Genomic DNA, 17349 nt, shown 5'->3' on the forward strand with positions numbered 1-17349 from the left:
GACGAGAAATAGTTCCTGCTTATAAATATTTGGTTATCAAATGAGATATAACTTTCCAGTGGAAGACCCTCAGAGGAAAGGGGTGATTATTACATGAAAAAAAGAAAATTGGTTATTCATTTTCAACTTAAATCTTCCACATATCTAAAACTAAATTTATCTTTCTCTCCCAAACAAGACCTTCCATTGGACTTTCTTTTTGAGCTAATGGTAACAATAGTCGTCTAACTAGTAACTAAGACCTGGTCATTCTTCTTTCAAAATGTCTCTCACTTCTGATCCTTTCTTTCCATTTCCACTGCTGCCACACTATTCCAGACTCTTCATTTCATGTCACAACTATCAGAGGAGTCACCTAACTGGTCTTTCTGACTGCACCCTCTTCTCAGTCTAATTTGGCCAGCATATACTTGCTGCATCAATCTTTCTACAATATCACTTTCATCACATTATCCCAAACACTTAACGGTTCCCTCCCACTGTCTTTCAAATTAAGTTCAAAACAATGAGCACGGCATTCATAGTCTTTCTAGATGTGGCGCAAGTAAATTTCCAGCATTATTACAGAATTAAGAGAGACAGCAGAGGCCAGGAAAATGGAGAACTGGGCTTAGAGGAAGGAAGACCTGTATTCAGGATCTGTCTTTGGTACATATTGACTGCATGACACCAGGGAAGTTATTTAACCACTAAATGCCTTAGAAAACTGTCTAAGACTCTAAGTTGCAGAGTGGATGCTGATCTTTATTGGTAGAAAGAATTTCCTTAACAGGAGTTTTTTTAACAATGCAATAACAGATCCCCCCCCCCTTTTTTTTTTAACTTTTTTACATCAGACCCAAATATTTCTGTTGATTTCATCTTCTTAAGTGACATTCAACTTCCTCATATGGTGTATCTAGTACTGAGGTATTATGGATTCAAATATCAGTGATTCTACTATCACTAATGATAAGAATAGAACTTTATACAAATTATGGCAAATAGGTTCCATTTTTTTTGTCAATTTGTTGTCTTTCTACCAGTTTAACCTATAAAATCTCTTAGAATGTTGTGTGCCTCAACTGGATTTCAAGCCTAGCTTTCCATTTCTTTGTTTTCATATCTACTGCTTTTCCCCATTTTGTGAAATGATATTGTTGCTGACCATCCTCTGAAGTGTTTTGTAAGTGTTTGTATGATAAACCAGAATTGCCTTTGGCTGCCTATATTTCTCTTCCCTGTACAAGGAAATAAAATGTTTGCTAATTAAGACAGTTTCTAGGTCCTTTTGGTCTTCTTTTCATAGCAACTGCTTTAGATCAAAATTACATTTTTGCAGGAAATGATAATAATCAAGTTAAACATTTTTGTTCCTTTTCCATTTCCCACTTTTTTGGGTACAAGTAATCATTTGAATAGGTCAGGATGAAGCTGTTTCAATAATTTTAAGCATTCTTTTCACCTTTATCTTTTCTTTTTATTTGATATTGATTGTTCCCTTGGTTCTAAGAGCTCAGTGGTCTGACTTATACACAAACAGCAAATTCTGATATTACTACATCAGAAACCGTTTGTCCTATTAGGATATAGTCAGTTTGATTTTTTGTTATGATGCTGCATGCCACAATGTCCTGGGCCTTTGACCTTCGCACAGAAGAGTGTCTTGCTTTTGGGTAGATGATAATCTCTCTATATCTTTAATTTCTCAAATGAAGCCACTTACTATCAAGGTATTAATGTTAATTTGGTCATCTTGTTAATTGGTTAACTTGTTAAGTTCCTGTTGTTGAAGATGACTTCTTCCTCTTCTCTCTCTCTTCCTCTTCTTCTTCTTCTTCTTCTTCTTCCTGCTCCTCCTCTTCCTCCTCCTCCTTCTCCTCTTCCTTCTTTCCTCAGAAGATACTTCATATTTTCCTGTGTCTGAGCTACTGCTCATGCCTTTTGTGGGTGCCACCTTAAAATCTGTTCTCTCCACTTATGAATATTCCACCTATCTTTTAAAGTCCAGCCTGAATTCTTCCAGAATGACTCCTCCCTTGATAAGCCCTACATGTTTTCTCCATCTGGACTCCTGAAATGCTTACTGGTTATTCAACTCATTTACCACTTATAATATGTTCTCTTGTGTTTTTAGTTCTTTTTTCATATATCTTCACCAAGTTCCTTGAGAGAGGAGACCATGTATTAAACTTCTCTATAGTACCTAGAACACTGCCTTGAATAGAGTAGGCAATCAATAATATCCGTTGTTGATGGTTTAATTTGAGTGATCTTTCATTTTGTTTTTTGTTGTATATAAACAATTACTTAATTATTAGTTTGTCCTCCAGATTTTTTCAATGGCAATGTGAGGCTAATATTTTTCAATATTTATCTGTCACTTTTTCTGGGGGTGGGGTGGGGGGAGGGGCTCAATCCCTGAGCATCAGTTGGGTATTTGGAGAGGTGTTAAAGATAAGCCAACTCAACATTATACTTTTTTTTTTTTATGGTGCCAATTTTAAATAGATTTTATTCTCCAAGACAATTGCATTTCTACTTGTTTACGGTACTGATAAAGTGCAACGTTGTTCCCTTCTCTCCCTCTGCACACAGAATGCCCAGATTTACACAGTAGCCTAAATGTTACTTTTAAACTGCTACTGCCTTGGCTACAAATGTGAGCCCTTCAGTTTTTGGAAATCTGTGTGGGATGCCCTTTCTGGTATGTTTAGTCGAGCTCTTCCGTGGTGGGTCCAGAAGAAGCACCTCCAGATGGGGCTGCTCTCCCCCCTGGAAGCCCCCCAGGCATGCCTCCTGGCATGCCCCCTGCACTCTGGTACAGCTTAGGAATGATGGGCTTGCAGACCTTCTCCAATTCTTTCTGCTGATGCTCAGATTCTTCCTTCTCAGCAGTCTGGTCCTTATCCAGCCAGTTGATTATTTCATTACATTTGTCAAGGATCTTCTGTTTGTCTTCATCTCCAATTTGGCCTTGCAGTTTTTCATCCTCTACAGTTGCTTTCATGTTGAAAGCATAAGATTCAAGAGAATTCTTGGAAGACACCTTGTCTCTCTGCTTTTCATTCTCAGCCTTGTATTTCTCAGCCTCCTGGACCATACGCTCAATGTCTTTATTGCTCAGTCGTCCTTTATCATTGGTGATAGTGATCTTGTTCTCCTTGCCTGTGCTCTTATCCACAGCAGAAACATTAAGGATGCCATTGGCATCAATGTCAAATGTTACTTCAATCTGAGGAACACCCCTGGGTGCTGGAGGAATTCCTGTGAGCTCACATTTGCCAAGCAGATTGTTATCCTTTGTCATCGCTCTCTCACCTTCATAAACCTGAATAATCACACCAGGCTGGTTGTCTGAATAGGTGGTAAAGGTCTGTGTCTGCTTGGTGGGGATGGTGGTATTGCGTTTGATCAGAACGGTCATAACTCCACCAGCAGTTTCAATTCCAAGGGAAAGAGGAGTGACATCCAATGTGCAAGTCCTGCACATTCTCAGAATTATCTCCAGACAAAATGGCAGCCTGGGCAGCTGCACCATAAGCAACATACTCTTATTGAGCTCCTTGCCATTGAAGAAGTCTTGCAGAAGCTTCTGTATTTGGGGGATTTGAGTGGAACCACCCACCAGGACTATGTCATGAATCTGAGACTTATCTAGCTTGGCATCTCTTAAGGCCTTCTCCACAGGGTCCAGGGTGCCATGGAAGAGATCAGCATTCAGCTCTTCGAAACGGGCTCGGGTGATTGATGTATAGAAGCTGATACCTTCATAGAGGGAATCAATCTCAATACTGGCCTGGGTACTGGAAAAGAGGGTACACTTTGCACATTCACAAGCAGTGCAGAGACAGCGAACAGCCCTCTTGTTCTCACTGATGTCCTTCTTGTACTTTCACTTGAATTTGGCAATGAAATGGTTGATCATTTGGTTGTCAAAGTCCTCCCCACCCAAGTGGGTGTCCCCAGCTGTGGATTTGACCTCAAAGATGTCTTCTTCAATGATTAGAATGGAGACATCAAAAGTACCACCTCCAAGGTCAAAGATCAACACATTTCTCTTGGCACCAACCTTTTTGTCCAAGCCATAAGCAATAGCAGCAGCAGTTGGCCCATTGATGATTCGAAGCACATTGAGACCAGCTATGGTTGCAGCATCTTTGGTGGCCTGATGCTGGGAATCATTGAAATAGGCTAGTACTGTGACCACAGAATTTGTGACAGTCTTCCCAAGGTAAGCTTCAGCAATTTCTTTCATCTTGGTCAAGACCATAGAAGATACTTCCTCTGGATAGAAACTTTTGGTCTCGCCTTTGTACTCCACTTGGTCCTTAGGCCTGCCTGCGTCATTCACCACTGTAAAAGGCCAATGCTTCATGTCTGATTGTACAACTGCATCATCAAAATCTGTGACCAATCAGACGTTTGGCATCAAAAACTGTGTTGGTGGGGTTCATTGCAACTTGATTCTTTGCAGCATCACTGATTAAACGTTCTGTGTCGGTGAAGGTGACGTAGCTTGGGGTGGTCCTGTTTCCTTGGTCATTAGCAATGATCTCCATTTTTCCATGTTGGAAGACTCCCACATAGGAGTAAGTGGTGCCAAGATCAGTGCCAACTGCAGGTCCCTTCGACATGGTTGCTGGGGAGCCAGGGGGTCGTAGCTGACTACTGTGTAGAGAGAAGGGCTTATACTTCTGATGTCAGCCATAAAAGAGTTCGGTTGAATTGTTAAAAATTGACCATTAATGCAGTCAAGAAAATGAATACACTAGACATCAGTTGATTAACATCTTTTTAACAGAACATAGACCACCATCTCTCCCCTGTTTAAAATCTTCCTATTCCCAAGATATCTTTTCCAAGCAAGGAATTCAATAGAAATTATTTAAACAATTTAAAGCCAAAATTAAGCCCAAATATCAACATTTTCCCTATAATAACTCTATGTTATGGCTAGCATCAGAAATATAACGTTGACATCTTTTATTAAAGTATCTATTACAAAATAACAAAAGTTATTTGGCCATGGGGAAGGAGACATGGGAGAAAACCTGATAATGGTGAATTCTCTCTTCATTCAGACCTATTTTTTACACAACTTGATAAGAACCCAGTAAATTATTTCTCTCCCCCCAGGAAGCAACACAAACAGTGTTGGAAGTTCACTAGCACTCCAGTACCCCTGATAATTCTGGCTTTCAAAACAGCACATTCAGACTGTAACATGGCCACTGGAAATAACAGATTGAAACCAAAATAGAAGTGGCAATATGCCATGTCATACCCGGAGCTATTCTGCTGGAGTTTGGAAGTGAGTTATTCTCAATGAATGCCCTAGAAATGATGCATGACTTGTACTCTTTTCAAGTGTGACATCACTTGTTTTCTCCTTTACAATGGGGCCATATGCCCACACTTAGAAAGATTCTGGGAAAGCTCACTAAAGGTTAGTTTCATTAATGATAAAGGCATCTTCTATCAATTTTGGGCTACACTTTGGGAGGGACTTGCTTATCTAAATGAATGGGAGGAGTATTACCACCGAAAAATAGCATTAATGGATAGAGTGCTGTCCTTCAAGCTGGGAAGACATGGGTTTGAGTCCTGCCTCTGATACTTACTGGCTATGAGATCTTGGGTAAGTCATTTGTCTTTTTATTGGTCTAAGAAATAATTTGCAGAGATGTCACTAATCTTTATTGGCAAGAGGGAATTTTCTGACCTGGTGATTTCCAGTTTCCATGAAATTACAAGTCTAGTTCCTATCTCTAATCAGTTCTCAATTTCTTCCTTTTAAATATGTTTTCAGCTTTCAATTTCTGATGATGTGTAACTATAGATTAAAGAAGCAAAAATGGCAAGTTTTAATATTCAGATATAGCTTGAATTATTAGTTTTGGTAATTTTGGGGGAAATAAAGAGCTGCATTCTAAATCTAGAGCCAAATCTGTCAAATAATCCCCAGATGGTAAATTATTTTAATCCTTGGGCTCTGTGAGGAATGGAAGTATGCCATACATAGTGGAAGAAGCAATACGCTTAAGAATTATTAGATGGAGCAGCTAGGTGATGCAATGGATACAGCATTGGCCCTGGAGTCAGGAGGACCTGAGTTCAAATCTGGCCTCAGACACTTACTAACTGTGTGATCCTGGGCAAGTCACTTAACCCCAATTGCCCTGCTTCCCCCCCACTCCAAAAAGCAAATAAATAAATAGTAAAATAAAATAAAATTGTCAATTATATCTGGGTTGCAAATCTATATTGGTAGAAGGATGCCTACATCAGTGAAACTGAAGGTATACACACACACACACACACACACACACACACACACACATACACAATGGGGCCAATAAGGCTTCTTAAATTCTAAACTGCTATAGAAAATGTGAGTCTTTATCATAAGTATTATAATCATCTTTGTGTCTTCCCCAGCCCTAGCATGGCACTCTGTACATTGCAATTGCTTGCATTTATTGACATTGCTATTGAATCCTAGTACTTTGAATAAGTATGGTAGAAAATAGTGAAGAAAAATGACTCAAACCATAGAACTTTTGTTTTTGGGGCCTGGGAACAATAGGCCACCAGAGGTGCCTGTGACAATTAATTTCTGGTGCTGGTGACCCTCTATCTTCCCTTTCCTTAGGAAGATTTTTTTTGGGGGGAGGGGTAGGATCAGGAATAGTTAGTGATATTGCTAGCTTTAACTTTTGCAAAGTACTTCACAAATTTCATTTGATCATCACAACCCTGGAAAGTAGGTGGTATTATTATCCCCATTATACAGATGAGGAAATAAGAGAGTCAGAGGTTAAGTGATTGCCCAAGGTCAAATAGCTACCAAGTATTTGAGGCTGGATTTGAACTCAGATCTTCCTGAGTTCAGGTCCAGCTCTTATAGTAAGGAGCATAGTTGAAATGCAAAGGGTATAGTGGATAACATGCTTGTCTTGAAGTCAGGAAGATCTGGATTCAGATCCTGCCTCTGACAGCTGTTGTCATTCTGTCGTTTTCAATCACACCCAGCTCTTCATGACCCCATTTGAGGTTTTCATGGCAGAGATACTGGAGTGTTTTGCCACTTTCTTCTGTAACTCGTTTTACAGATGAGGAAACTGAGGCAAGCAGGGTTAAGTGACTTCCCCAGGGTCACACAGCTAGTAAGTTTCTAAGGCTAGATTTGAACTCAGAAAGATGAGAATTCCTGACTCCAGGCCTGGCACTCTATCCAGAGTGCCAAGCAGCTACTTTCCTTGCTGAAACCAAGAGAAAAACTAAAACAAACAAACAAGTTTGCTTGCTAGGAAGTCATTTAATCTAGTTGAGTTTCACTTTCCTCTAGCTGTAAAAAGAGACAATAATCCCTGTTCAGTTTGCCTCTCAAAGTAGTAGTCAGGCTCAGCAGAGGTAATGTATATATAGCACTTGCCATACTTTAAAGCAGTTCATATATATTAGTTATTATTACTGTGTGTATACAATTAGAAAATTAGAGGGAATGTTGCTGAGGCACGAAGGCCAAGGTCAAAATGAATTGCTTCCTTGATTTTCATATAAAAGCTGCTAACCCCCCCCCCCCCAGCAAAACAATAACAACAACAAAACTTAAGGAAAAGGTCTGGAGACTGTAGCTTTTCCTGGATCCAATTTTCCTGCTTTCTAGGGTATTGGGTGCATGATTTGATCAAAACTGTGACTAAATGAAGTCTACAATTTGTATTCCTACAGCCACAAGTTTATTGGCTTCTGTCTCCCCCAACCCCCCATCCTTTGGCTCTGCCTCTAAGGTTCATTACTTATAGTTACTGCAGAATCAATCTGAACTGACCAAAATCAGTGATGGAATTTATAGCACAATAAATGCACTGCCATACAAGTGCTGTTACACTTGAAGGAGCTTGGGAATGTTCTTTTCGGCCATCCTTCTACATAGCAAAATGTACTTTTTTTTTTATCAACTTAACAGAATCATCTCAGGCATATTTTGAGAGGTGTAATCCTGACAGCTACAGAGCAGATTTTCTCTGAGGCAGGTATTGTTACAGAAAAACAATATTATTGATAAAATCTTAGCATATTGGAACATGGAAGAGATTCTAAATATATCACTTTCATTCTCTACATCAATCCTTCACAGCTCATTAAAACAATAACAGCCCTATATATTTCATTCTGATATTTTTTATCTTATTAAAATGATTTTTAAACACTTTTTTAAATGCCCAGAATAACTGTTTCAGAAGATCAAACCACACTAATGTTTATAGCAGTTGGCATCGTGAGGTGGACAGAATTGTTGATATGCACTCAAAAGATAATGCACAGACTGGAGGTACCAGTGATTCCTCATTTTAAAGGTCTGTAAGTTAAAAGATTTACACTGTTATTAGGGTCATTTTTCTTGCTGAGTGCCCCCATTATTGGTGATTCCCCATTTTACAGCTTTTAGATATGGAGAAAGTTGAATTTGAGCTTGAGACATTAGAGGAAAAAATTATCAAAGAGACAGATGGCAGGGCACCTTAAACAAAACTCAATTTCATAATATGCATGTGATTGTTAATAGGCAGACACTAAAAACAATTTTCGTTGACAGAGAAGAGCTGATAGATTATCAACATAAAGTTGGTCTGTGCTTGCTTTAGTGATCTAAAGCTCTTCTGTGAGTTTGGTCCCATCAAAGTCTGTTTCTTACAACTGCACCAGAATTTATGAATGTATATGACTATAAAGTGACTGAAAACAACCCATAATGCATGTTTGTTTATTGTGCACTAGCCCTATGCTTCTTTAGTTCATGAAAAAAAGAAAACCCGAATCCTTTGTCCAGTCCTCTTTTTGAGTGTCTCTACGTGGTAATGAAAAAAAAATAGACTAACTCAAAGCCAGTTGGGGATGTAGTCTTTCCTTGACAGCTGACTTAGACAAAAGATCTTCTCTTAAATGACTCTTGGATGTTTTGGGAGTAGACTCAATGGAGTAATGCTAGCTGAGTGGTCATGAAAGTGGATGCATGTGAGAGTAGTCGAGAGCATTCTATTATTTGGAGGAGGAAAAGATGCTGGGGCAAGAAAAAGAAATAAAATCAAGCAAATAAAAAGCAGTGTTATTAATGATCTGCAACTCAAAGCACCAGTGTTTCCTACCTTCTGGTAGAAAGATCAAGAATGCCCCAGCACTGTGAGATGAAGAGGAAAGTAAAATTGTTTTTTGACAAAAAAAAAAAAAAAAAGCAATTCTATCCATAAATGCAAAAATTCTGGGAGCTGGAGGAGGGGGAAGGAATTCAAAGCACTTGTGCATAAAATAAGACTTGATTATATTGATAAAAATTGAGAAAATTAATTTCAGCTTTGAACTCTCCATGATGGCTGGCTACTGCTGATTTAATTTTTGAATAGTTTATAGGCTATTCTATGTTTGAATTTCTGTAAACATTCTGATTTAAGTTCACTGAATAATGTGTTTTGGGGAGTTGTAGTCAACAGGAGATAAGCTGTGATTGATGTGACATACATATATATGATTGGGACAAAAGGTGATTGCACACAGATCATATATTTGCAAAGGATGCTATAATTACTAAAAAGAAAAAGAAAGATCATTAGTAGAGGTCCCTGATTTGAGGGAGTACTAGATAGATGTATTTTTTTAATTAAAAAAAAAGATTCAACATCAAAACCAGGAGTTTAAACAACACTAACTTTATGCTTCTGGACAGTCAGGTTGTGTCCATAAGATATAAAGTTTCCAGATATTTATTATATAGACCTCTGGTCTATATAAACAAACATTGAGATGAGTGACAAAAGTTGAAAGTTTCTGTTGAGGACACACACAACTTTAATTTAAATAAAGAGATAAGTTTAATGGACTTAGAATGGACACTGTTTTTGTTGGATCTCTTTTCACTTTCAAAACCCTTCAAGGTATTAATATTTTGAATTTTTTTGCCTAGGGCTATTGGCAAGAGTGGGCTGGTATTCCTCTCTCTTCAAAACACATATTTATGCCAAGAGCCCACGCACGACCCAGAAAAAAATCCACATATGCCACTGTTAACATGATGAAGGAGGAAAAAACATGTTGTTGAGAGCATTCTATTTGGAACCATCTAAGGTCCTACTTCAATCGTCAGATTTAAAAAAAAAATTCCACTGCCAAGTTGAAAATGACTTTACTAGACTCCTTGTACAAGGAAGTAATTTCTTTTGCAATGGGTATAACAAGTTCAGACAGAATAGAATTACATAATTTTGAGCCTTATTGTCCATTTAGTTTATCTAGCATACCAATTAGTCAATTGGAACAATATTTCACTAAATGTCAGTTCAGGTCCACCTTGAAGGCATCCAAAGAAATCTGTGTCTGGAAGTATAAGAAACACTTCCTTTTTCACTGCTTAACCTATAAATGTAGCAACACACCCTAAGAATAGCATAATAATTCCAAGGATAAAGGTCATAAACAGTATTTGTTTGTGTGTTTGTGTGTAAGAGATGCCAAAAAAAGAAAAAAAAAAAAGAGCAAACACTGGGAATGATACTCTGTTTACCATCCAAACAAGTTAATTGTTTGCTTATTTGACAAATTCTGTCTTGATGAAAGACTATTAGTGATCATTAGTAAATGAAATTGTGTTTGAATTTCTCAAGAATGATTGACTCTTTTAAGTCTAGAACTATATATTAACAAACCAAACTTACTAGGGACCAGAAACAAAATTAGCACATGGGGGATGATTAAGGTAGAAAGGATACCTTGTACAAACTACCATTTAACCTTTTAACCTTTAAATTTGACATTTAAATAGTAGGAATATGGTACAACAGATCGAATATGTATTTGTGCAAACCATTGCATTTGTTTATCTTAACACCAAAGATGAAACATGGGCTAATATCTCTAGTGGGGATGAACATTAAGCAAACTCACTTCTTATATTTCTACTGTTTATTTTAATCATTTGTTGTTTGAACTAAAGTCTCTGGCCTTCATTAGAGTCATTTGGGTCTGTCAGCAAATGAAGATGTGCTTGAATTCTGATCAACTCTGGGAATTTAAAACAACTTTCATTTCACAGCAAGGACAGAGAGCTTCAGTCAACATTTTCACAAGGAAAGATGTCAAGGCCTGTGTCCTAAGCTACCAAACAGATAGTTAACACAACAGGGGTATAAACAAGATATTGATTTGTGAATATGTTTTTCAATTCCCCAGATATGAATGTGAGTTTTCATTCAGGATTAAATTTTGCTCATCCATGTTTTATATGAAAGGCAGCATGGAATACTCGATAGACATCTGATTCTGGAGTCTGGACATCCTAAGCCTTCCTCTTACACAAACTAGTTATGTGACCGTGGATATGCCATTTCACCACTCAGTGATCTAGGTAACTGTTTTAAGACTATAATACAGATTAATTGCTTGTCTACAAGCATGAACGGTGTTCTTGACAACTGTGAAATCCTACACGTATACACACAAAGTGCTTTATGTTTACACACACACACATACACACATATATACAATGTATACAGAAAATATATGTATAAATGAAATATGTGTATGCAATGTATATCTAAAATAATTTTATGATGTATGTATAAATATATGTATGCAACATACATCTAAAATAAGTTCTAATATATAAAATATATGTATATAAGTATATACAATAATTTTATAATGTATATGATATATATATTTGATAAATGGGCTGTTATAAATGTGCTTATGGTCATAAATGGCGGGAGTTTTCATAAGGAGAGTTCTCTACCCTGATGAAGTCATAGGTTGTGACCCCTTCTTTTCCTCCCCCCAACACACATATGCTTTTTAAGAATTTTCATAAAGTGTCCACAGTACCACACAATACCACACACAATACCAAGACCCTCAGTGAGCACACATATGTGTGCACACACATGTATATGAGATCATTAGTAAAATTATTTCTCCCTTTCCATAAATATAATTTTCTTATATGCCCTCATTCCTATGTATGAATATTTAATACTCAAGATTTTCTGTAATATATTGTTTTTAACATGTATGTTTTTGAATAACAGAACTCATTGAAAGTAGGCTTAAGACAGTATATCTCATCTCTTTTATATATGTGAAAAATTATAATTTCTAAAAGAATCACACACAGATACACCCACATACAATGTGCTAAGTGGCTCACTATTTTTACTTCCTAACCAATTGTTTTGCCATCATGCATTCAGTCTGAATTGGCCATCTAAGCTCATACTTCTCCACTCCTCAGTTATTCTGTGACATCAATTCTCAATCATCTTGAGTTTGGGGAATTGGGAAGGGGGTTTGTGAAAGAATTATTCTTGCCAACGGCAGACTTTTTCTACTGACTTTCAGGTTTTCTATGAATTGGGAACAAATATTTTAGAAAAGTTTCAAAGAGAAAATTTCCTTATAGGCCTAAGATGTTGGCTTTGGGGAATAGCAATATTCAGAAAAATGTAGTCAGAACAATTAAAATTACTTATTTTACACCAGTTTCAGATATATTTGAGTGGATAAGCTCTAGGGTCAGGGTAAGTCTTGCTCAGCTTTCTTTAAAAGCATAGGGAGTAATAAAGACTTCCATTTTATCTTCAGTGAAATAATACAGCTGAAATATCACCTCATTTTGATGTCAAGAGATGATTTCTTTTTACCTCTATGATGTCAAAAGGGAATTATTATTATTAGAATGACAGATTACTAATGATACTGTAAAAAAAAAAAGGAGTGTCTGGAATAGATATAATCAAAACATTTACAATGTGTCTTTTCCCTAGGTTAAGTATGAAGACAGGATTAGTCTGAGCCTCACATTTCAAGTGCTGTTGGATAAAGTCTTTCCATGAATACCACGGTTATATAAAAATTATTCTAAGCAAGCAGTAAATCAAGAATTGGTACTTCTGAATTTTGAAATAGCCAAGTAATCATCCTTTTATTTGATTTTATTTTTATAAAACTGGACAGCATGTTTAGGTGGTTTGATTTGTGCAGCCACAGATGGGGAAGGATGCTACAAGGGCCAGGGAGTCTCGTGGGCTTTTGGTTTAAAACTGGAATGAGGAAGGCTATGAGTAGGTCTGAGTATTCACTGAGTGTTTGTTGGGCGTTGGGTCAGTCTAGCATGTACCCCCAAATAGCTTTTCAGTCCTTTCATACCTTGGTCCCCCATGATGCTTTTAGATATGCTCCAGTTTGTCAATGTTCTCCCTAAAATATGTGCCCTAGACTATGCAGTCTGACTAGTTAGAGAATATGTGCGTGTATAAATATATTTACATACATATAATACACACAGGTATATATATACATACATATACATGCATGTATATACATAAAATAGAAGTATATTTATATAGATGTATATGTATGTTAATATGCGCATATACTTGCATATATTATATATCTCTATATATACATATACACACACACACACACATATATATATATATAGATATACCTCTCTGTCTTTCTCTCTCTTTGTCTGTGTCTGTCTCTGCGTGCGTCATTCTCTCAGTATCATGACTATCACCTCACTCATTCCAAATGCTCTATTTCACTTAAGGCAACATTAGATTGTAGTACCCTTTCCAGTACCATTTCACTTTTTTTTTTAAACCATTAAGGTGGAGCTGCGGCCTTGGAGTCAGGAAGATTCATCTACCTGAGTTCAAATGTGTACTCAGATACTTACTAGCTGCAGGACCTTGGGCAAGTCACTTAACTCTGTTTACCTCACTTTCCTTTTCTGTATGAATGAGCTGGAGAAGGAAATGGCAAATCACTCTAGTCTCTTTGCCAAGAAAACCCTAAATGGGGTCACAGAGAGTTGGATATGACTGAAGAACAACAAACAAATAAAAAATTCACATTTTTGACTAATATTGAATTTACTATCCACTAAAATCTGTTCCTTTCCTTTATTGAATTGCTATATGGTCTTGCTTCTTCTAATCAATACTTATGCAGTTGATTTTTCAAATCTGAGCATGAGACTTTCAGTTCAATCCCTGTTCACTTGGATCTTAAAAGATTTAGTCCCACTGTTCTAGTCTCCTGATACCTTTTTTGGATCCTGGTGATACAAATGTGTAGAGTATCTGACCCAGAGAGAGTCAGGTAGACTTGAGTTCAAATGCGACTTTAGATAGTTATGTTACACTGGGCAATTTAATTGACCTCCATCTGCCTCATTTTTCTCATCTGAAAAATGGGGATAATAATAGTACCTACTTCTTAGGGTTGTGAGGATCAAATGAGATAACATTTATAAAGCATCTTGCAAACCTTAAAGTCATATACGAGAGCTAGTTGATACTATTATTATTTCTCTTATCTGCAAATTATATAAATATGCTATCTATGCCTTCACCAAAACACTTGAGAAAAATGTTGAGCAAACACAGTCAAATACAGACTCCTGGGTATTCCATAAAAGATCTTCCTCCAGTTCGACATTGATTCATTTGAATTAGGTCATTCAGACAGTTCCAAATCTGGCTAAATCTAATATTATCGATTATTCTATTATCTACTTTCTAAATCTAATATTATCTAGCCCATATCTCTATATCCTGTACACAAGGATATAATGAGAGACTTTCTTAAATGCCGTGCTAAAATCCAAGCATATTTTGTTAGTAGCATTCCCCTGATTGGTATACCAGGCTAGTGACCCCATCAAAAATGGAAATTTTACTAGTCATATATCATCTGTTTTTGATGAACTTATACTGGCTCCTGGTGATTACTACTTCCCTTTCCAAATAAACACAAAGGATCTTTTTAACATATGTTCTAGAATTTTGCTTGGAATTCAAGTGAAGCTCATTAACCTATACTTTGAAGGACATACCTGCTTCCCTTCTATGAAAATGATGAAAATATTTGCCCACATCAAGTCCTAAGACACCTCCACCACAGCTTTTCAGAGGCCACCAGCAATCACATCTTCTGATTCCTTCAGTATCCTGGGACAGCTCATCAAGACATAATGCCATGAGGCCGTTAGATGTTTTATTACCATCCCACTAATCTTGTAGTTCAATTCTCTTTTAATCATTTCTCATAGTTGTTTGCATATTGTCTTCTGCACTGGTCTGGAAGATTCTTCAGAGCAAGGACTGTCTTTTACCTTTCTTGGTACCCCTGGAGCTTAGGACAGTTCCTGGCATATAGTAGGTACTTAATAAATGCTTAACGACTGAACTCCTCAAAGAGAGGTGATAATGCCATCCTTTGACATTCTTCTTTGATAAGGTTTTTTACAAATATAGTATCATAAATCATCATCACTCATAGAAGAACACTTATTAAATATTAATGCCTGTGGCAGTAATCCAAGGAAATAGGCAAATACTGTCCCTGCCTTCTAGAATCTTATATTTTGCATCAAAAAACATGGATGTGAATAGATATAAATGAAATTACAATCAATAGGGGAACCCTCCCCCCCCCCCCAAAGGATGGATCTAATAAGTAAAACTAAAGATGGAGATTCTGTGCAAGCAGAAGAAAGAATGGTTAACACTTTACCCATCTATGGGGGGCTGTAGAAGCCTATGTCTTTTTCTCACCACCCTGAAGACACTGAGACAGTACAACCCTCTTTAAAAGGGTTAAGTGCTTACTCAAGATCACACAGTCAGCAAGTGGCCTGTCTGGGTCTCAAACCTAGGACTTTGGGTTCCAAGGTCCATGTGTTACCCACTTTACCACACTGCCTTTCAATAACAGATCTCTGAAGAGCTTCAAAGGCCAAAGCTTTATCTGCAGTGGAAATGGAAACGCAGAGTCATTAAGAGGCTTGTCCAAAGTTGCACAGCCATTTAGGGGCATGTGCTGTTCACAGAATTAAGTTTCCCTGCTTCCCCTCCAGGCATCTATCCTGCAGACTATTCTGCTTTCACTACTTTCCAAAGGAGAGATTTGAAAGAGATTTGAAAGGGGGATTGTAGAGTACAGTGAAAGACCTTCAGAATGACAGCATTAATTAACTGACTCTTGATTACATTATCTAGAGTTCCAGTCACTAGACCAAGTTCAAGTGAAGCACAAGTTGATTTTAAAATATGGATTATTATAACATGCAAAATTCTAAGAATATATTAACCCCATGCACAGGTTTTTTTTTAATTCAAAAAGGGGAAAAATCCAACTTTTCATAACAGACACAGAACCTGGCAGCTGAAGAATTAGCCCTCTTGTCTAAAGCCATCGGCCACCCATTCTCATTTCTATTTCCTCTTTCATAGAAAGAGAGGCAGGGCTGGCACAAGGGAAAGATTCACTTTTCATGGCTCCCAAGACCATTTGGACAGAAAAATCCTGCTGCCAGCCAAGGGAAACCTTGTGTCCATTGCACTCCTCAGTTGCCAACAGGGAACTGAAAGTGCTATTTTCAACACAGCAACCAAAGTTGTCGATGGTCAACTAACATTTTAGATAAGTATATATATGTGTGTGCATGTGTGTAGGTAGGTACAGGTATAGTGCATATATATATATATGTACACACACATTTGGATGCTCACATGCATATACATATATGGAGAAAGAGAAATTATGGATTTTAGAGAACCATATAGGTACATACTTGTTTATATAGCATATATGTAATACATGCGTATAAACACACAACACAATGCAGATATATATGTGTATATGTAGATATACACACATGCATACATGCACATACGTATCTGTATATATGTATGTATGCATGCACACGTATCTTAAAATCCTTTCCCAAAATCCATATCTGATGCTTTTTCGATGTAGAGCTGACCCCAGATTGTAAAAGGCAATACTAGTGAAGACCTACTCACCCTGGAAGATGTTACCAAGCTGGGACACCTCTAATATGGGCCTGCCTGACACTAAATTATATTTTTGTGATTTGAGGACCAACCTAGTTTGTAGAGAGGCTCATCTCCTGAGGATGGACCACTGGTAAGGAATACTTGTAGCCATGGGGACTTATGTAGATCATTCATTAAGATGAAGACGGGTTGAGATCTGAGTCAGTAAAAGGAGTTTTAATAAGATAATCTAAACTAAATTCCAAAGACAGGAACTAAATGGTAAATACAATTATTATTATTATTACTACTACTATTATTATGTTGAATCAATAACCACAACCTCCACCATCTTTATCATTATTATCATAAAGCATGTGGACTGGAGCTCTTTCCTCTCTCTCTTTCTATTTATCTCTCTCCTCTCTCTGTCTCTCTCTCTGTCTCTCTGTCTCTCTGTTTCTCTCTCTCTCTCTCTCCTCTCTCTCTCTGTCTCTCTCTGTCTCTCTGTCTCTCTCTCTGTCTCTCT

The 17349-nt window shown here is 37.3% G+C and overlaps 1 protein-coding gene and 1 pseudogene across 5 annotated transcripts in view; both read right to left on the reverse strand.

Annotated features, from left to right (window-relative positions):
- Nucleotides 1–17349, reverse strand: part of NPAS3 (neuronal PAS domain protein 3) — a 1174175-nt gene that overhangs the window by 70106 nt on the left and 1086720 nt on the right. The gene's annotated exons all lie outside the window — the stretch shown is intronic.
- On the reverse strand, nt 2281–4822 carry LOC138175504 (heat shock cognate 71 kDa protein-like; annotated as a pseudogene).

The sequence above is a fragment of the Petaurus breviceps genome, unplaced genomic scaffold, assembly GCF_028583685.1.
Source record: "Petaurus breviceps papuanus isolate PSGF00001 unplaced genomic scaffold, PetGlider_PUasm1.0 77, whole genome shotgun sequence".
Lineage (NCBI taxonomy): Eukaryota > Metazoa > Chordata > Mammalia > Diprotodontia > Petauridae > Petaurus > Petaurus breviceps.